Source organism: Leptonotus elevatus, chromosome 9 (genome assembly GCF_054856555.1).
Source record: "Leptonotus elevatus isolate MCC_2025b chromosome 9, RoL_Lele_1.0, whole genome shotgun sequence".
NCBI lineage: Eukaryota > Metazoa > Chordata > Actinopteri > Syngnathiformes > Syngnathidae > Leptonotus > Leptonotus elevatus.
Window position 1 is genome coordinate 3,576,656 of NC_141247.1, and position 17,412 is coordinate 3,594,067.

Genomic DNA, 17,412 nt, shown 5'->3' on the forward strand with positions numbered 1-17,412 from the left:
ATTCCTCTGGCTCGAAAAGCCGATTGAGCAAGTTCATCGCCCGGATCATACGTACAATTTGTTTTTAAACTTGTCGGTCCCTGGGCAACGCTGATGTCGAATTTGGTCTGTGCCTTCCATCATTCAACACAAAAAGAAACCTTGACTGTCGGGTGTATCGGTTAAAGGCTATTTGTTTTTCCGTAGCACACTCCAAAGCAGCTCACATTTCTCTTCAAAGCGTACAAATCTTTCGCTTTTTACTAAAGATTTCCGTGGAGAGGGATAGAATGAGTTAATGGCAATTTTTTGTTGCTCTGCTTCGTCAGAGCGTCTCTGAATGTTAACAAAAAGATCACTCATGTTGCACTCTTGCTGGAATTGTACTAAGATTTAGCTGAATTACCCAGATGACTGTTGTGGAAATCCAACTTGTACAGTAGTTAGGTTTTGATACAGATACAAATTTTGGCTTTGATTCCATGATTGTCCACTGTACAACAAACCATTGCGTAATGGACGCCATCCATTCCTCTGGCTCGAAAAGCCGATTGAGCAAGTTCATCGCCCGGATCATACGTACAATTTGTTTTTAAACTTGTCGGTCCCTGGGCAACGCTGATGTCGAATTTGGTCTGTGCCTTCCATCATTCAACACAAAAAGAAACCTTGACTGTCGGGGGTATCGGTTAAAGGCTATTTGTTTTTCCGTAGCACACTCCAAAGCAGTTCACATTTCTCTTCAAAGCGTACAAATCTTTCGCCTTTTACTAAAGATTTCTGTGGAGAGGGATAGAATGAGTTAATGGCAATTTTTTGTTGCTCTGCTTCGTCAGAGCATCTCTGAATGTTAACAAAAAGATCACTCGTGTTGCACTCTTGCTGGAATTGTACTAAGATTTAGCTGAATTACCCAGATGACTGTTGTGGAAATCCAACTCGTACAGTAGTTAGGTTTTGATACAGATACAAATTTTGGCTTTGATTCCATGATTGTCCACTGTACAACAAACCATTGCGTAATGGACGCCATCCATTCCTCTGGCTCGAAAAGCCGATTGAGCAAGTTCATCGCCCGGATCATACGTACAATTTGTTTTTCAACTTGATCGGTCCCTGGGACATGCTGATGTCGAATTTGGTCTGTGCCTTCCATCATTCAACACAAAAAGAAACCTTGACTGTCGGGGGTATCGGTTAAAGGCTATTTGTTTTTCCGTAGCACACTCCAAAGCAGCTCACATTTCTCTTCAAAGCGTACAAATCTTTCGCCTTTTACTAAAGATTTCCGTGGAGAGGGATAGAATGAGTTAATGGCAATTTTTTGTTGCTCTGCTTCGTCAGAGCGTCTCTGAATGTTAACAAAAAGATCACTCATGTTGCACTCTTGCTGGAATTGTACTAAGATTTAGCTGAATTACCCAGATGACTGTTGTGGAAATCCAACTTGTACAGTAGTTAGGTTTTGATACAGATACAAATTTTGGCTTTGATTCCATGATTGTCCACTGTACAACAAACCATTGCGTAATGGACGCCATCCATTCCTCTGGCTCGAAAAGCCGATTGAGCAAGTTCATCGCCCGGATCATACGTACAATTTGTTTTTAAACTTGTCGGTCCCTGGGCAACGCTGATGTCGAATTTGGTCTGTGCCTTCCATCATTCAACACAAAAAGAAACCTTGACTGTCGGGGGTATCGGTTAAAGGCTATTTGTTTTTCCGTAGCACACTCCAAAGCAGCTCACATTTCTCTTCAAAGCGTACAAATCTTTCGCCTTTTACTAAAGATTTCCGTGGAGAGGGATAGAATGAGTTAATGGCAATTTTTTGTTGCTCTGCTTCGTCAGAGCATCTCTGAATGTTAACAAAAAGATCACTCGTGTTGCACTCTTGCTGGAATTGTACTAAGATTTAGCTGAATTACCCAGATGACTGTTGTGGAAATCCAACTTGTACAGTAGTTAGGTTTTGATACAGATACAAATTTTGGCTTTGATTCCATGATTGTCCACTGTACAACAAACCATTGCGTAATGGACGCCATCCATTCCTCTGGCTCGAAAAGCCGATTGAGCAAGTTCATCGCCCGGATCATACGTACAATTTGTTTTTCAACTTGATCGGTCCCTGGGACATGCTGATGTCGAATTTGGTCTGTGCCTTCCATCATTCAACACAAAAAGAAACCTTGACTGTCAGGGGTATCGGTTAAAGGCTATTTGTTTTTCCGTAGCACGCTCCAAAGCAGCTCACATTTCTCTTCAAAGCGTACAAATCTTTCGCCTTTTACTAAAGATTTCTGTGGAGAGGGATAGAATGAGTTAATGGCAATTTTTTGTTGCTCTGCTTCGTCAGAGCATCTCTGAATGTTAACAAAAAGATCACTCGTGTTGCACTCTTGCTGGAATTGTACTAAGATTTAGCTGAATTACCCAGATGACTGTTGTGGAAATCCAACTTGTACAGTAGTTAGGTTTTGATACAGATACAAATTTTGGCTTTGATTCCATGATTGTCCACTGTACAACAAACCATTGCGTAATGGACGCCATCCATTCCTCTGGCTCGAAAAGCCGATTGAGCAAGTTCATCGCTCGGATCATACGTACAATTTGTTTTTAAACTTGTCGGTCCCTTGGCAACGCTGATGTCGAATTTGGTCTGTGCGTTCCATCATTCAACACAAAAAGAAACCTTGACTGTCGGGGGTATCGGTTAAAGGCTATTTGTTTTTCCGTAGCACACGCCAAAGCAGCTCACATTTCTCTTCAAAGCGTACAAATCTTTCGCCTTTTACTAAAGATTTCCGTGGAGAGGGATAGAATGAGTTAATGGCAATTTTTTGTTGCTCTGCTTCGTCAGAGCGTCTCTGAATGTTAACAAAAAGATCACTCATGTTGCACTCTTGCTGGAATTGTACTAAGATTTAGCTGAATTACCCAGATGACTGTTGTGGAAATCCAACTTGTACAGTAGTTAGGTTTTGATACAGATACAAATTTTGGCTTTGATTCCATGATTGTCCACTGTACAACAAACCATTGCGTAATGGACGCCATCCATTCCTCTGGCTCGAAAAGCCGATTGAGCAAGTTCATCGCCCGGATCATACGTATAATTTGTTTTTCAACTTGATCGGTCCCTGGGACATGCTGATGTCGAATTTGGTCTGTGCCTTCCATCATTCAACACAAAAAGAAACCTTGACTGTCAGGGGTATCGGTTAAAGGCTATTTGTTTTTCCGTAGCACACTCCAAAGCAGCTCACATTTCTCTTCAAAGCGTACAAATCTTTCGCCTTTTACTAAAGATTTCCGTGGAGAGGGATAGAATGAGTTAATGGCAATTTTTTGTTGCTCTGCTTCGTCAGAGCATCTCTGAATGTTAACAAAAAGATCACTCGTGTTGCACTCTTGCTGGAATTGTACTAAGATTTAGCTGAATTACCCAGATGACTGTTGTGGAAATCCAACTTGTACAGTAGTTAGGTTTTGATACAGATACAAATTTTGGCTTTGATTCCATGATTGTCCACTGTACAACAAACCATTGCGTAATGGACGCCATCCATTCCTCTGGCTCGAAAAGCCGATTGAGCAAGTTCATCGCCCGGATCATACGTACAATTTGTTTTTCAACTTGATCGGTCCCTGGGACATGCTGATGTCGAATTTGGTCTGTGCCTTCCATCATTCAACACAAAAAGAAACCTTGACTGTCGGGGGTATCGGTTAAAGGCTATTTGTTTTTCCGTAGCACACTCCAAAGCAGCTCACATTTCTCTTCAAAGCGTACAAATCTTTCGCCTTTTACTAAAGATTTCCGTGGAGAGGGATAGAATGAGTTAATGGCAATTTTTTGTTGCTCTGCTTCGTCAGAGCGTCTCTGAATGTTAACAAAAAGATCACTCATGTTGCACTCTTGCTGGAATTGTACTAAGATTTAGCTGAATTACCCAGATGACTGTTGTGGAAATCCAACTTGTACAGTAGTTAGGTTTTGATACAGATACAAATTTTGGCTTTGATTCCATGATTGTCCACTGTACAACAAACCATTGCGTAATGGACGCCATCCATTCCTCTGGCTCGAAAAGCCGATTGAGCAAGTTCATCGCCCGGATCATACGTATAATTTGTTTTTAAACTTGTCGGTCCCTGGGCAACGCTGATGTCGAATTTGGTCTGTGCCTTCCATCATTCAACACAAAAAGAAACCTTGACTGTCGGGGGTATCGGTTAAAGGCTATTTGTTTTTCCGTAGCACACTCCAAAGCAGCTCACATTTCTCTTCAAAGCGTACAAATCTTTCGCTTTTTACTAAAGATTTCCGTGGAGAGGGATAGAATGAGTTAATGGCAATTTTTTGTTGCTCTGCTTCGTCAGAGCATCTCTGAATGTTAACAAAAAGATCACTCATGTTGCACTCTTGCTGGAATTGTACTAAGATTTAGCTGAATTACCCAGATGACTGTTGTGGAAATCCAACTCGTACAGTAGTTAGGTTTTGATACAGATACAAATTTTGGCTTTGATTCCATGATTGTCCACTGTACAACAAACCATTGCGTAATGGACGCCATCCATTCCTCTGGCTCGAAAAGCCGATTGAGCAAGTTCATCGCCCGGATCATACGTACAATTTGTTTTTCAACTTGATCGGTCCCTGGGACATGCTGATGTCGAATTTGGTCTGTGCCTTCCATCATTCAACACAAAAAGAAACCTTGACTGTCAGGGGTATCGGTTAAAGGCTATTTGTTTTTCCGTAGCACGCTCCAAAGCAGCTCACATTTCTCTTCAAAGCGTACAAATCTTTCGCCTTTTACTAAAGATTTCTGTGGAGAGGGATAGAATGAGTTAATGGCAATTTTTTGTTGCTCTGCTTCGTCAGAGCGTCTCTGAATGTTAACAAAAAGATCACACATGTTGCACTCTTGCTGGAATTGTACTAAGATTTAGCTGAATTACCCAGATGACTGTTGTGGAAATCCAACTTGTACAGTAGTTAGGTTTTGATACAGATACAAATTTTGGCTTTGATTCCATGATTGTCCACTGTACAACAAACCATTGCGTAATGGACGCCATCCATTCCTCTGGCTCGAAAAGCCGATTGAGCAAGTTCATCGCTCGGATCATACGTACAATTTGTTTTTAAACTTGTCGGTCCCTTGGCAACGCTGATGTCGAATTTGGTCTGTGCGTTCCATCATTCAACACAAAAAGAAACCTTGACTGTCGGGGGTATCGGTTAAAGGCTATTTGTTTTTCCGTAGCACACGCCAAAGCAGCTCACATTTCTCTTCAAAGCGTACAAATCTTTCGCCTTTTACTAAAGATTTCCGTGGAGAGGGATAGAATGAGTTAATGGCAATTTTTTGTTGCTCTGCTTCGTCAGAGCGTCTCTGAATGTTAACAAAAAGATCACTCATGTTGCACTCTTGCTGGAATTGTACTAAGATTTAGCTGAATTACCCAGATGACTGTTGTGGAAATCCAACTTGTACAGTAGTTAGGTTTTGATACAGATACAAATTTTGGCTTTGATTCCATGATTGTCCACTGTACAACAAACCATTGCGTAATGGACGCCATCCATTCCTCTGGCTCGAAAAGCCGATTGAGCAAGTTCATCGCCCGGATCATACGTATAATTTGTTTTTCAACTTGATCGGTCCCTGGGACATGCTGATGTCGAATTTGGTCTGTGCCTTCCATCATTCAACACAAAAAGAAACCTTGACTGTCAGGGGTATCGGTTAAAGGCTATTTGTTTTTCCGTAGCACACTCCAAAGCAGCTCACATTTCTCTTCAAAGCGTACAAATCTTTCGCCTTTTACTAAAGATTTCCGTGGAGAGGGATAGAATGAGTTAATGGCAATTTTTTGTTGCTCTGCTTCGTCAGAGCATCTCTGAATGTTAACAAAAAGATCACTCGTGTTGCACTCTTGCTGGAATTGTACTAAGATTTAGCTGAATTACCCAGATGACTGTTGTGGAAATCCAACTTGTACAGTAGTTAGGTTTTGATACAGATACAAATTTTGGCTTTGATTCCATGATTGTCCACTGTACAACAAACCATTGCGTAATGGACGCCATCCATTCCTCTGGCTCGAAAAGCCGATTGAGCAAGTTAATCGCCCGGATCATACGTACAATTTGTTTTTCAACTTGATCGGTCCCTGGGACATGCTGATGTCGAATTTGGTCTGTGCCTTCCATCATTCAACACAAAAAGAAACCTTGACTGTCGGGGGTATCGGTTAAAGGCTATTTGTTTTTCCGTAGCACACTCCAAAGCAGCTCACATTTCTCTTCAAAGCGTACAAATCTTTCGCCTTTTACTAAAGATTTCCGTGGAGAGGGATAGAATGAGTTAATGGCAATTTTTTGTTGCTCTGCTTCGTCAGAGCGTCTCTGAATGTTAACAAAAAGATCACTCATGTTGCACTCTTGCTGGAATTGTACTAAGATTTAGCTGAATTACCCAGATGACTGTTGTGGAAATCCAACTTGTACAGTAGTTAGGTTTTGATACAGATACAAATTTTGGCTTTGATTCCATGATTGTCCACTGTACAACAAACCATTGCGTAATGGACGCCATCCATTCCTCTGGCTCGAAAAGCCGATTGAGCAAGTTCATCGCCCGGATCATACGTACAATTTGTTTTTAAACTTGTCGGTCCCTGGGCAACGCTGATGTCGAATTTGGTCTGTGCCTTCCATCATTCAACACAAAAAGAAACCTTGACTGTCGGGTGTATCGGTTAAAGGCTATTTGTTTTTCCGTAGCACACTCCAAAGCAGCTCACATTTCTCTTCAAAGCGTACAAATCTTTCGCTTTTTACTAAAGATTTCCGTGGAGAGGGATAGAATGAGTTAATGGCAATTTTTTGTTGCTCTGCTTCGTCAGAGCGTCTCTGAATGTTAACAAAAAGATCACTCATGTTGCACTCTTGCTGGAATTGTACTAAGATTTAGCTGAATTACCCAGATGACTGTTGTGGAAATCCAACTTGTACAGTAGTTAGGTTTTGATACAGATACAAATTTTGGCTTTGATTCCATGATTGTCCACTGTACAACAAACCATTGCGTAATGGACGCCATCCATTCCTCTGGCTCGAAAAGCCGATTGAGCAAGTTCATCGCCCGGATCATACGTACAATTTGTTTTTAAACTTGTCGGTCCCTGGGCAACGCTGATGTCGAATTTGGTCTGTGCCTTCCATCATTCAACACAAAAAGAAACCTTGACTGTCGGGGGTATCGGTTAAAGGCTATTTGTTTTTCCGTAGCACACGCCAAAGCAGCTCACATTTCTCTTCAAAGCGTACAAATCTTTCGCCTTTTACTAAAGATTTCCGTGGAGAGGGATAGAATGAGTTAATGGCAATTTTTTGTTGCTCTGCTTCGTCAGAGCGTCTCTGAATGTTAACAAAAAGATCACTCATGTTGCACTCTTGCTGGAATTGTACTAAGATTTAGCTGAATTACCCAGATGACTGTTGTGGAAATCCAACTTGTACAGTAGTTAGGTTTTGATACAGATACAAATTTTGGCTTTGATTCCATGATTGTCCACTGTACAACAAACCATTGCGTAATGGACGCCATCCATTCCTCTGGCTCGAAAAGCCGATTGAGCAAGTTCATCGCCCGGATCATACGTATAATTTGTTTTTCAACTTGATCGGTCCCTGGGACATGCTGATGTCGAATTTGGTCTGTGCCTTCCATCATTCAACACAAAAAGAAACCTTGACTGTCAGGGGTATCGGTTAAAGGCTATTTGTTTTTCCGTAGCACACTCCAAAGCAGCTCACATTTCTCTTCAAAGCGTACAAATCTTTCGCCTTTTACTAAAGATTTCCGTGGAGAGGGATAGAATGAGTTAATGGCAATTTTTTGTTGCTCTGCTTCGTCAGAGCATCTCTGAATGTTAACAAAAAGATCACTCGTGTTGCACTCTTGCTGGAATTGTACTAAGATTTAGCTGAATTACCCAGATGACTGTTGTGGAAATCCAACTTGTACAGTAGTTAGGTTTTGATACAGATACAAATTTTGGCTTTGATTCCATGATTGTCCACTGTACAACAAACCATTGCGTAATGGACGCCATCCATTCCTCTGGCTCGAAAAGCCGATTGAGCAAGTTCATCGCCCGGATCATACGTACAATTTGTTTTTCAACTTGATCGGTCCCTGGGACATGCTGATGTCGAATTTGGTCTGTGCCTTCCATCATTCAACACAAAAAGAAACCTTGACTGTCGGGGGTATCGGTTAAAGGCTATTTGTTTTTCCGTAGCACACTCCAAAGCAGCTCACATTTCTCTTCAAAGCGTACAAATCTTTCGCCTTTTACTAAAGATTTCCGTGGAGAGGGGTAGAATGAGTTAATGGCAATTTTTTGTTGCTCTGCTTCGTCAGAGCGTCTCTGAATGTTAACAAAAAGATCACTCATGTTGCACTCTTGCTGGAATTGTACTAAGATTTAGCTGAATTACCCAGATGACTGTTGTGGAAATCCAACTTGTACAGTAGTTAGGTTTTGATACAGATACAAATTTTGGCTTTGATTCCATGATTGTCCACTGTACAACAAACCATTGCGTAATGGACGCCATCCATTCCTCTGGCTCGAAAAGCCGATTGAGCAAGTTCATCGCCCGGATCATACGTATAATTTGTTTTTAAACTTGTCGGTCCCTGGGCAACGCTGATGTCGAATTTGGTCTGTGCCTTCCATCATTCAACACAAAAAGAAACCTTGACTGTCGGGGGTATCGGTTAAAGGCTATTTGTTTTTCCGTAGCACACTCCAAAGCAGCTCACATTTCTCTTCAAAGCGTACAAATCTTTCGCCTTTTACTAAAGATTTCCGTGGAGAGGGATAGAATGAGTTAATGGCAATTTTTTGTTGCTCTGCTTCGTCAGAGTGTCTCTGAATGTTAACAAAAAGATCACTCATGTTGCACTCTTGCTGGAATTGTACTAAGATTTAGCTGAATTACCCAGATGACTGTTGTGGAAATCCAACTTGTACAGTAGTTAGGTTTTGATACAGATACAAATTTTGGCTTTGATTCCATGATTGTCCACTGTACAACAAACCATTGCGTAATGGACGCCATCCATTCCTCTGGCTCGAAAAGCCGATTGAGCAAGTTCATCGCCCGGATCATACGTACAATTTGTTTTTCAACTTGATCGGTCCCTGGGACATGCTGATGTCGAATTTGGTCTGTGCCTTCCATCATTCAACACAAAAAGAAACCTTGACTGTCGGGGGTATCGGTTAAAGGCTATTTGTTTTTCCGTAGCACACTCCAAAGCAGCTCACATTTCTCTTCAAAGCGTACAAATCTTTCGCCTTTTACTAAAGATTTCCGTGGAGAGGGATAGAATGAGTTAATGGCAATTTTTTGTTGCTCTGCTTCGTCAGAGCGTCTCTGAATGTTAACAAAAAGATCACTCATGTTGCACTCTTGCTGGAATTGTACTAAGATTTAGCTGAATTACCCAGATGACTGTTGTGGAAATCCAACTTGTACAGTAGTTAGGTTTTGATACAGATACAAATTTTGGCTTTGATTCCATGATTGTCCACTGTACAACAAACCATTGCGTAATGGACGCCATCCATTCCTCTGGCTCGAAAAGCCGATTGAGCAAGTTCATCGCCCGGATCATACGTACAATTTGTTTTTAAACTTGTCGGTCCCTGGGCAACGCTGATGTCGAATTTGGTCTGTGCCTTCCATCATTCAACACAAAAAGAAACCTTGACTGTCGGGTGTATCGGTTAAAGGCTATTTGTTTTTCCGTAGCACACTCCAAAGCAGCTCACATTTCTCTTCAAAGCGTACAAATCTTTCGCTTTTTACTAAAGATTTCCGTGGAGAGGGATAGAATGAGTTAATGGCAATTTTTTGTTGCTCTGCTTCGTCAGAGCGTCTCTGAATGTTAACAAAAAGATCACTCATGTTGCACTCTTGCTGGAATTGTACTAAGATTTAGCTGAATTACCCAGATGACTGTTGTGGAAATCCAACTCGTACAGTAGTTAGGTTTTGATACAGATACAAATTTTGGCTTTGATTCCATGATTGTCCACTGTACAACAAACCATTGCGTAATGGACGCCATCCATTCCTCTGGCTCGAAAAGCCGATTGAGCAAGTTCATCGCCCGGATCATACGTACAATTTGTTTTTCAACTTGATCGGTCCCTGGGACATGCTGATGTCGAATTTGGTCTGTGCCTTCCATCATTCAACACAAAAAGAAACCTTGACTGTCGGGGGTATCGGTTAAAGGCTATTTGTTTTTCCGTAGCACACTCCAAAGCAGCTCACATTTCTCTTCAAAGCGTACAAATCTTTCGCCTTTTACTAAAGATTTCCGTGGAGAGGGATAGAATGAGTTAATGGCAATTTTTTGTTGCTCTGCTTCGTCAGAGCGTCTCTGAATGTTAACAAAAAGATCACTCATGTTGCACTCTTGCTGGAATTGTACTAAGATTTAGCTGAATTACCCAGATGACTGTTGTGGAAATCCAACTTGTACAGTAGTTAGGTTTTGATACAGATACAAATTTTGGCTTTGATTCCATGATTGTCCACTGTACAACAAACCATTGCGTAATGGACGCCATCCATTCCTCTGGCTCGAAAAGCCGATTGAGCAAGTTCATCGCCCGGATCATACGTACAATTTGTTTTTAAACTTGTCGGTCCCTGGGCAACGCTGATGTCGAATTTGGTCTGTGCCTTCCATCATTCAACACAAAAAGAAACCTTGACTGTCGGGGGTATCGGTTAAAGGCTATTTGTTTTTCCGTAGCACACTCCAAAGCAGCTCACATTTCTCTTCAAAGCGTACAAATCTTTCGCCTTTTACTAAAGATTTCCGTGGAGAGGGATAGAATGAGTTAATGGCAATTTTTTGTTGCTCTGCTTCGTCAGAGCATCTCTGAATGTTAACAAAAAGATCACTCGTGTTGCACTCTTGCTGGAATTGTACTAAGATTTAGCTGAATTACCCAGATGACTGTTGTGGAAATCCAACTTGTACAGTAGTTAGGTTTTGATACAGATACAAATTTTGGCTTTGATTCCATGATTGTCCACTGTACAACAAACCATTGCGTAATGGACGCCATCCATTCCTCTGGCTCGAAAAGCCGATTGAGCAAGTTCATCGCCCGGATCATACGTACAATTTGTTTTTCAACTTGATCGGTCCCTGGGACATGCTGATGTCGAATTTGGTCTGTGCCTTCCATCATTCAACACAAAAAGAAACCTTGACTGTCAGGGGTATCGGTTAAAGGCTATTTGTTTTTCCGTAGCACGCTCCAAAGCAGCTCACATTTCTCTTCAAAGCGTACAAATCTTTCGCCTTTTACTAAAGATTTCTGTGGAGAGGGATAGAATGAGTTAATGGCAATTTTTTGTTGCTCTGCTTCGTCAGAGCATCTCTGAATGTTAACAAAAAGATCACTCGTGTTGCACTCTTGCTGGAATTGTACTAAGATTTAGCTGAATTACCCAGATGACTGTTGTGGAAATCCAACTTGTACAGTAGTTAGGTTTTGATACAGATACAAATTTTGGCTTTGATTCCATGATTGTCCACTGTACAACAAACCATTGCGTAATGGACGCCATCCATTCCTCTGGCTCGAAAAGCCGATTGAGCAAGTTCATCGCCCGGATCATACGTACAATTTGTTTTTCAACTTGATCGGTCCCTGGGACATGCTGATGTCGAATTTGGTCTGTGCCTTCCATCATTCAACACAAAAAGAAACCTTGACTGTCAGGGGTATCGGTTAAAGGCTATTTGTTTTTCCGTAGCACACTCTAAAGCAGCTCACATTTCTCTTCAAAGCGTACAAATCTTTCGCCTTTTACTAAAGGTTTCCGTGGAGAGGGATAGAATGAGTTAATGGCAATTTTTTGTTCCTCTGCTTCGTCAGAGCATCTCTGAATGTTAACAAAAAGATCACTCGTGTTGCACTCTTGCTGGAATTGTACTAAGATTTAGCTGAATTACCCAGATGACTGTTGTGGAAATCCAACTTGTACAGTAGTTAGGTTTTGATACAGATACAAATTTTGGCTTTGATTCCATGATTGTCCACTGTACAACAAACCATTGCGTAATGGACGCCATCCATTCCTCTGGCTCGAAAAGCCGATTGAGCAAGTTCATCGCCCGGATCATACGTATAATTTGTTTTTAAACTTGTCGGTCCCTGGGCAACGCTGATGTCGAATTTTGTCTGTGCCTTCCATCATTCAACACAAAAAGAAACCTTGACTGTCGGGGGTATCGGTTAAAGGCTATTTGTTTTTCCGTAGCACACTCCAAAGCAGCTCACATTTCTCTTCAAAGCGTACAAATCTTTCGCTTTTTACTAAAGATTTCCGTGGAGAGGGATAGAATGAGTTAATGGCAATTTTTTGTTGCTCTGCTTCGTCAGAGCATCTCTGAATGTTAACAAAAAGATCACTCATGTTGCACTCTTGCTGGAATTGTACTAAGATTTAGCTGAATTACCCAGATGACTGTTGTGGAAATCCAACTCGTACAGTAGTTAGGTTTTGATACAGATACAAATTTTGGCTTTGATTCCATGATTGTCCACTGTACAACAAACCATTGCGTAATGGACGCCATCCATTCCTCTGGCTCGAAAAGCCGATTGAGCAAGTTCATCGCCCGGATCATACGTACAATTTGTTTTTCAACTTGATCGGTCCCTGGGACATGCTGATGTCGAATTTGGTCTGTGCCTTCCATCATTCAACACAAAAAGAAACCTTGACTGTCGGGTGTATCGGTTAAAGGCTATTTGTTTTTCCGTAGCACACTCCAAAGCAGCTCACATTTCTCTTCAAAGCGTACAAATCTTTCGCTTTTTACTAAAGATTTCCGTGGAGAGGGATAGAATGAGTTAATGGCAATTTTTTGTTGCTCTGCTTCGTCAGAGCGTCTCTGAATGTTAACAAAAAGATCACTCATGTTGCACTCTTGCTGGAATTGTACTAAGATTTAGCTGAATTACCCAGATGACTGTTGTGGAAATCCAACTTGTACAGTAGTTAGGTTTTGATACAGATACAAATTTTGGCTTTGATTCCATGATTGTCCACTGTACAACAAACCATTGCGTAATGGACGCCATCCATTCCTCTGGCTCGAAAAGCCGATTGAGCAAGTTCATCGCCCGGATCATACGTACAATTTGTTTTTAAACTTGTCGGTCCCTGGGCAACGCTGATGTCGAATTTGGTCTGTGCCTTCCATCATTCAACACAAAAAGAAACCTTGACTGTCGGGGGTATCGGTTAAAGGCTATTTGTTTTTCCGTAGCACACTCCAAAGCAGTTCACATTTCTCTTCAAAGCGTACAAATCTTTCGCCTTTTACTAAAGATTTCTGTGGAGAGGGATAGAATGAGTTAATGGCAATTTTTTGTTGCTCTGCTTCGTCAGAGCATCTCTGAATGTTAACAAAAAGATCACTCGTGTTGCACTCTTGCTGGAATTGTACTAAGATTTAGCTGAATTACCCAGATGACTGTTGTGGAAATCCAACTCGTACAGTAGTTAGGTTTTGATACAGATACAAATTTTGGCTTTGATTCCATGATTGTCCACTGTACAACAAACCATTGCGTAATGGACGCCATCCATTCCTCTGGCTCGAAAAGCCGATTGAGCAAGTTCATCGCCCGGATCATACGTACAATTTGTTTTTCAACTTGATCGGTCCCTGGGACATGCTGATGTCGAATTTGGTCTGTGCCTTCCATCATTCAACACAAAAAGAAACCTTGACTGTCGGGGGTATCGGTTAAAGGCTATTTGTTTTTCCGTAGCACACTCCAAAGCAGCTCACATTTCTCTTCAAAGCGTACAAATCTTTCGCCTTTTACTAAAGATTTCCGTGGAGAGGGATAGAATGAGTTAATGGCAATTTTTTGTTGCTCTGCTTCGTCAGAGCGTCTCTGAATGTTAACAAAAAGATCACTCATGTTGCACTCTTGCTGGAATTGTACTAAGATTTAGCTGAATTACCCAGATGACTGTTGTGGAAATCCAACTTGTACAGTAGTTAGGTTTTGATACAGATACAAATTTTGGCTTTGATTCCATGATTGTCCACTGTACAACAAACCATTGCGTAATGGACGCCATCCATTCCTCTGGCTCGAAAAGCCGATTGAGCAAGTTCATCGCCCGGATCATACGTACAATTTGTTTTTAAACTTGTCGGTCCCTGGGCAACGCTGATGTCGAATTTGGTCTGTGCCTTCCATCATTCAACACAAAAAGAAACCTTGACTGTCGGGGGTATCGGTTAAAGGCTATTTGTTTTTCCGTAGCACACTCCAAAGCAGCTCACATTTCTCTTCAAAGCGTACAAATCTTTCGCCTTTTACTAAAGATTTCCGTGGAGAGGGATAGAATGAGTTAATGGCAATTTTTTGTTGCTCTGCTTCGTCAGAGCATCTCTGAATGTTAACAAAAAGATCACTCGTGTTGCACTCTTGCTGGAATTGTACTAAGATTTAGCTGAATTACCCAGATGACTGTTGTGGAAATCCAACTTGTACAGTAGTTAGGTTTTGATACAGATACAAATTTTGGCTTTGATTCCATGATTGTCCACTGTACAACAAACCATTGCGTAATGGACGCCATCCATTCCTCTGGCTCGAAAAGCCGATTGAGCAAGTTCATCGCCCGGATCATACGTACAATTTGTTTTTCAACTTGATCGGTCCCTGGGACATGCTGATGTCGAATTTGGTCTGTGCCTTCCATCATTCAACACAAAAAGAAACCTTGACTGTCAGGGGTATCGGTTAAAGGCTATTTGTTTTTCCGTAGCACGCTCCAAAGCAGCTCACATTTCTCTTCAAAGCGTACAAATCTTTCGCCTTTTACTAAAGATTTCTGTGGAGAGGGATAGAATGAGTTAATGGCAATTTTTTGTTGCTCTGCTTCGTCAGAGCATCTCTGAATGTTAACAAAAAGATCACTCGTGTTGCACTCTTGCTGGAATTGTACTAAGATTTAGCTGAATTACCCAGATGACTGTTGTGGAAATCCAACTTGTACAGTAGTTAGGTTTTGATACAGATACAAATTTTGGCTTTGATTCCATGATTGTCCACTGTACAACAAACCATTGCGTAATGGACGCCATCCATTCCTCTGGCTCGAAAAGCCGATTGAGCAAGTTCATCGCTCGGATCATACGTACAATTTGTTTTTAAACTTGTCGGTCCCTTGGCAACGCTGATGTCGAATTTGGTCTGTGCGTTCCATCATTCAACACAAAAAGAAACCTTGACTGTCGGGGGTATCGGTTAAAGGCTATTTGTTTTTCCGTAGCACACGCCAAAGCAGCTCACATTTCTCTTCAAAGCGTACAAATCTTTCGCCTTTTACTAAAGATTTCCGTGGAGAGGGATAGAATGAGTTAATGGCAATTTTTTGTTGCTCTGCTTCGTCAGAGCGTCTCTGAATGTTAACAAAAAGATCACTCATGTTGCACTCTTGCTGGAATTGTACTAAGATTTAGCTGAATTACCCAGATGACTGTTGTGGAAATCCAACTTGTACAGTAGTTAGGTTTTGATACAGATACAAATTTTGGCTTTGATTCCATGATTGTCCACTGTACAACAAACCATTGCGTAATGGACGCCATCCATTCCTCTGGCTCGAAAAGCCGATTGAGCAAGTTCATCGCCCGGATCATACGTATAATTTGTTTTTCAACTTGATCGGTCCCTGGGACATGCTGATGTCGAATTTGGTCTGTGCCTTCCATCATTCAACACAAAAAGAAACCTTGACTGTCAGGGGTATCGGTTAAAGGCTATTTGTTTTTCCGTAGCACACTCCAAAGCAGCTCACATTTCTCTTCAAAGCGTACAAATCTTTCACCTTTTACTAAAGATTTCCGTGGAGAGGGATAGAATGAGTTAATGGCAATTTTTTGTTGCTCTGCTTCGTCAGAGCATCTCTGAATGTTAACAAAAAGATCACTCGTGTTGCACTCTTGCTGGAATTGTACTAAGATTTAGCTGAATTACCCAGATGACTGTTGTGGAAATCCAACTTGTACAGTAGTTAGGTTTTGATACAGATACAAATTTTGGCTTTGATTCCATGATTGTCCACTGTACAACAAACCATTGCGTAATGGACGCCATCCATTCCTCTGGCTCGAAAAGCCGATTGAGCAAGTTCATCGCCCGGATCATACGTACAATTTGTTTTTCAACTTGATCGGTCCCTGGGACATGCTGATGTCGAATTTGGTCTGTGCCTTCCATCATTCAACACAAAAAGAAACCTTGACTGTCGGGGGTATCGGTTAAAGGCTATTTGTTTTTCCGTAGCACACTCCAAAGCAGCTCACATTTCTCTTCAAAGCGTACAAATCTTTCGCCTTTTACTAAAGATTTCCGTGGAGAGGGATAGAATGAGTTAATGGCAATTTTTTGTTGCTCTGCTTCGTCAGAGCGTCTCTGAATGTTAACAAAAAGATCACTCATGTTGCACTCTTGCTGGAATTGTACTAAGATTTAGCTGAATTACCCAGATGACTGTTGTGGAAATCCAACTTGTACAGTAGTTAGGTTTTGATACAGATACAAATTTTGGCTTTGATTCCATGATTGTCCACTGTACAACAAACCATTGCGTAATGGACGCCATCCATTCCTCTGGCTCGAAAAGCCGATTGAGCAAGTTCATCGCCCGGATCATACGTATAATTTGTTTTTAAACTTGTCGGTCCCTGGGCAACGCTGATGTCGAATTTGGTCTGTGCCTTCCATCATTCAACACAAAAAGAAACCTTGACTGTCGGGGGTATCGGTTAAAGGCTATTTGTTTTTCCGTAGCACACTCCAAAGCAGCTCACATTTCTCTTCAAAGCGTACAAATCTTTCGCTTTTTACTAAAGATTTCCGTGGAGAGGGATAGAATGAGTTAATGGCAATTTTTTGTTGCTCTGCTTCGTCAGAGCATCTCTGAATGTTAACAAAAAGATCACTCATGTTGCACTCTTGCTGGAATTGTACTAAGATTTAGCTGAATTACCCAGATGACTGTTGTGGAAATCCAACTCGTACAGTAGTTAGGTTTTGATACAGATACAAATTTTGGCTTTGATTCCATGATTGTCCACTGTACAACAAACCATTGCGTAATGGACGCCATCCATTCCTCTGGCTCGAAAAGCCGATTGAGCAAGTTCATCGCCCGGATCATACGTACAATTTGTTTTTCAACTTGATCGGTCCCTGGGACATGCTGATGTCGAATTTGGTCTGTGCCTTCCATCATTCAACACAAAAAGAAACCTTGACTGTCAGGGG

At 41.4% G+C, this 17,412-nt stretch overlaps 34 non-coding genes across 34 annotated transcripts; all 34 read left to right on the plus strand.

Moving 5' to 3' along the window:
- Nucleotides 1-199: 199 nt before the first annotated feature.
- On the plus strand, nucleotides 200-312 carry LOC147167939 (U5 spliceosomal RNA). Its single transcript, XR_015096132.1, has one exon. It is a non-coding gene; the product is annotated as a U5 spliceosomal RNA (small nuclear RNA).
- A 394-nt stretch (nucleotides 313-706) lies between these two features.
- On the plus strand, nucleotides 707-819 carry LOC147167940 (U5 spliceosomal RNA). The gene has a single exon (XR_015096142.1). It is a non-coding gene; the product is annotated as a U5 spliceosomal RNA (small nuclear RNA).
- Nucleotides 820-1,214: 395 nt separating this feature from the next.
- On the plus strand, nucleotides 1,215-1,327 carry LOC147167941 (U5 spliceosomal RNA). The gene has a single exon (XR_015096198.1). It is a non-coding gene; the product is annotated as a U5 spliceosomal RNA (small nuclear RNA).
- A 394-nt stretch (nucleotides 1,328-1,721) lies between these two features.
- LOC147167942 (U5 spliceosomal RNA) lies at nucleotides 1,722-1,834 on the plus strand. The gene has a single exon (XR_015096097.1). It is a non-coding gene; the product is annotated as a U5 spliceosomal RNA (small nuclear RNA).
- A 395-nt stretch (nucleotides 1,835-2,229) lies between these two features.
- On the plus strand, nucleotides 2,230-2,342 carry LOC147167943 (U5 spliceosomal RNA). The gene has a single exon (XR_015096095.1). It is a non-coding gene; the product is annotated as a U5 spliceosomal RNA (small nuclear RNA).
- A 394-nt stretch (nucleotides 2,343-2,736) lies between these two features.
- Nucleotides 2,737-2,849, plus strand: LOC147167944 (U5 spliceosomal RNA). The gene has a single exon (XR_015096199.1). It is a non-coding gene; the product is annotated as a U5 spliceosomal RNA (small nuclear RNA).
- A 395-nt stretch (nucleotides 2,850-3,244) lies between these two features.
- On the plus strand, nucleotides 3,245-3,357 carry LOC147167945 (U5 spliceosomal RNA). The gene has a single exon (XR_015096108.1). It is a non-coding gene; the product is annotated as a U5 spliceosomal RNA (small nuclear RNA).
- Nucleotides 3,358-3,752: 395 nt separating this feature from the next.
- On the plus strand, nucleotides 3,753-3,865 carry LOC147167946 (U5 spliceosomal RNA). Its single transcript, XR_015096201.1, has one exon. It is a non-coding gene; the product is annotated as a U5 spliceosomal RNA (small nuclear RNA).
- A 394-nt stretch (nucleotides 3,866-4,259) lies between these two features.
- Nucleotides 4,260-4,372, plus strand: LOC147167947 (U5 spliceosomal RNA). The gene has a single exon (XR_015096107.1). It is a non-coding gene; the product is annotated as a U5 spliceosomal RNA (small nuclear RNA).
- A 395-nt stretch (nucleotides 4,373-4,767) lies between these two features.
- On the plus strand, nucleotides 4,768-4,880 carry LOC147167948 (U5 spliceosomal RNA). The gene has a single exon (XR_015096122.1). It is a non-coding gene; the product is annotated as a U5 spliceosomal RNA (small nuclear RNA).
- Nucleotides 4,881-5,274: 394 nt separating this feature from the next.
- Nucleotides 5,275-5,387, plus strand: LOC147167949 (U5 spliceosomal RNA). Its single transcript, XR_015096202.1, has one exon. It is a non-coding gene; the product is annotated as a U5 spliceosomal RNA (small nuclear RNA).
- A 395-nt stretch (nucleotides 5,388-5,782) lies between these two features.
- On the plus strand, nucleotides 5,783-5,895 carry LOC147167950 (U5 spliceosomal RNA). The gene has a single exon (XR_015096120.1). It is a non-coding gene; the product is annotated as a U5 spliceosomal RNA (small nuclear RNA).
- Nucleotides 5,896-6,290: 395 nt separating this feature from the next.
- Nucleotides 6,291-6,403, plus strand: LOC147167951 (U5 spliceosomal RNA). Its single transcript, XR_015096203.1, has one exon. It is a non-coding gene; the product is annotated as a U5 spliceosomal RNA (small nuclear RNA).
- A 394-nt stretch (nucleotides 6,404-6,797) lies between these two features.
- LOC147167952 (U5 spliceosomal RNA) lies at nucleotides 6,798-6,910 on the plus strand. Its single transcript, XR_015096134.1, has one exon. It is a non-coding gene; the product is annotated as a U5 spliceosomal RNA (small nuclear RNA).
- A 394-nt stretch (nucleotides 6,911-7,304) lies between these two features.
- Nucleotides 7,305-7,417, plus strand: LOC147167953 (U5 spliceosomal RNA). Its single transcript, XR_015096204.1, has one exon. It is a non-coding gene; the product is annotated as a U5 spliceosomal RNA (small nuclear RNA).
- Nucleotides 7,418-7,812: 395 nt separating this feature from the next.
- On the plus strand, nucleotides 7,813-7,925 carry LOC147167954 (U5 spliceosomal RNA). Its single transcript, XR_015096133.1, has one exon. It is a non-coding gene; the product is annotated as a U5 spliceosomal RNA (small nuclear RNA).
- Nucleotides 7,926-8,320: 395 nt separating this feature from the next.
- LOC147167955 (U5 spliceosomal RNA) lies at nucleotides 8,321-8,433 on the plus strand. Its single transcript, XR_015096082.1, has one exon. It is a non-coding gene; the product is annotated as a U5 spliceosomal RNA (small nuclear RNA).
- A 394-nt stretch (nucleotides 8,434-8,827) lies between these two features.
- On the plus strand, nucleotides 8,828-8,940 carry LOC147167956 (U5 spliceosomal RNA). The gene has a single exon (XR_015096083.1). It is a non-coding gene; the product is annotated as a U5 spliceosomal RNA (small nuclear RNA).
- A 395-nt stretch (nucleotides 8,941-9,335) lies between these two features.
- LOC147167957 (U5 spliceosomal RNA) lies at nucleotides 9,336-9,448 on the plus strand. The gene has a single exon (XR_015096205.1). It is a non-coding gene; the product is annotated as a U5 spliceosomal RNA (small nuclear RNA).
- Nucleotides 9,449-9,842: 394 nt separating this feature from the next.
- Nucleotides 9,843-9,955, plus strand: LOC147167958 (U5 spliceosomal RNA). The gene has a single exon (XR_015096136.1). It is a non-coding gene; the product is annotated as a U5 spliceosomal RNA (small nuclear RNA).
- A 395-nt stretch (nucleotides 9,956-10,350) lies between these two features.
- Nucleotides 10,351-10,463, plus strand: LOC147167959 (U5 spliceosomal RNA). Its single transcript, XR_015096059.1, has one exon. It is a non-coding gene; the product is annotated as a U5 spliceosomal RNA (small nuclear RNA).
- Nucleotides 10,464-10,857: 394 nt separating this feature from the next.
- On the plus strand, nucleotides 10,858-10,970 carry LOC147167960 (U5 spliceosomal RNA). The gene has a single exon (XR_015096146.1). It is a non-coding gene; the product is annotated as a U5 spliceosomal RNA (small nuclear RNA).
- A 395-nt stretch (nucleotides 10,971-11,365) lies between these two features.
- LOC147167961 (U5 spliceosomal RNA) lies at nucleotides 11,366-11,478 on the plus strand. The gene has a single exon (XR_015096096.1). It is a non-coding gene; the product is annotated as a U5 spliceosomal RNA (small nuclear RNA).
- Nucleotides 11,479-11,873: 395 nt separating this feature from the next.
- Nucleotides 11,874-11,986, plus strand: LOC147167962 (U5 spliceosomal RNA). The gene has a single exon (XR_015096148.1). It is a non-coding gene; the product is annotated as a U5 spliceosomal RNA (small nuclear RNA).
- A 394-nt stretch (nucleotides 11,987-12,380) lies between these two features.
- Nucleotides 12,381-12,493, plus strand: LOC147167963 (U5 spliceosomal RNA). The gene has a single exon (XR_015096109.1). It is a non-coding gene; the product is annotated as a U5 spliceosomal RNA (small nuclear RNA).
- A 395-nt stretch (nucleotides 12,494-12,888) lies between these two features.
- Nucleotides 12,889-13,001, plus strand: LOC147167964 (U5 spliceosomal RNA). Its single transcript, XR_015096137.1, has one exon. It is a non-coding gene; the product is annotated as a U5 spliceosomal RNA (small nuclear RNA).
- A 394-nt stretch (nucleotides 13,002-13,395) lies between these two features.
- On the plus strand, nucleotides 13,396-13,508 carry LOC147167965 (U5 spliceosomal RNA). Its single transcript, XR_015096143.1, has one exon. It is a non-coding gene; the product is annotated as a U5 spliceosomal RNA (small nuclear RNA).
- A 395-nt stretch (nucleotides 13,509-13,903) lies between these two features.
- On the plus strand, nucleotides 13,904-14,016 carry LOC147167966 (U5 spliceosomal RNA). The gene has a single exon (XR_015096060.1). It is a non-coding gene; the product is annotated as a U5 spliceosomal RNA (small nuclear RNA).
- Nucleotides 14,017-14,410: 394 nt separating this feature from the next.
- Nucleotides 14,411-14,523, plus strand: LOC147167967 (U5 spliceosomal RNA). The gene has a single exon (XR_015096157.1). It is a non-coding gene; the product is annotated as a U5 spliceosomal RNA (small nuclear RNA).
- A 395-nt stretch (nucleotides 14,524-14,918) lies between these two features.
- LOC147167968 (U5 spliceosomal RNA) lies at nucleotides 14,919-15,031 on the plus strand. The gene has a single exon (XR_015096098.1). It is a non-coding gene; the product is annotated as a U5 spliceosomal RNA (small nuclear RNA).
- Nucleotides 15,032-15,425: 394 nt separating this feature from the next.
- LOC147167969 (U5 spliceosomal RNA) lies at nucleotides 15,426-15,538 on the plus strand. The gene has a single exon (XR_015096061.1). It is a non-coding gene; the product is annotated as a U5 spliceosomal RNA (small nuclear RNA).
- Nucleotides 15,539-15,933: 395 nt separating this feature from the next.
- Nucleotides 15,934-16,046, plus strand: LOC147167970 (U5 spliceosomal RNA). The gene has a single exon (XR_015096121.1). It is a non-coding gene; the product is annotated as a U5 spliceosomal RNA (small nuclear RNA).
- A 395-nt stretch (nucleotides 16,047-16,441) lies between these two features.
- On the plus strand, nucleotides 16,442-16,554 carry LOC147167971 (U5 spliceosomal RNA). The gene has a single exon (XR_015096062.1). It is a non-coding gene; the product is annotated as a U5 spliceosomal RNA (small nuclear RNA).
- A 394-nt stretch (nucleotides 16,555-16,948) lies between these two features.
- On the plus strand, nucleotides 16,949-17,061 carry LOC147167972 (U5 spliceosomal RNA). Its single transcript, XR_015096110.1, has one exon. It is a non-coding gene; the product is annotated as a U5 spliceosomal RNA (small nuclear RNA).
- Nucleotides 17,062-17,412: the final 351 nt, after the last annotated feature.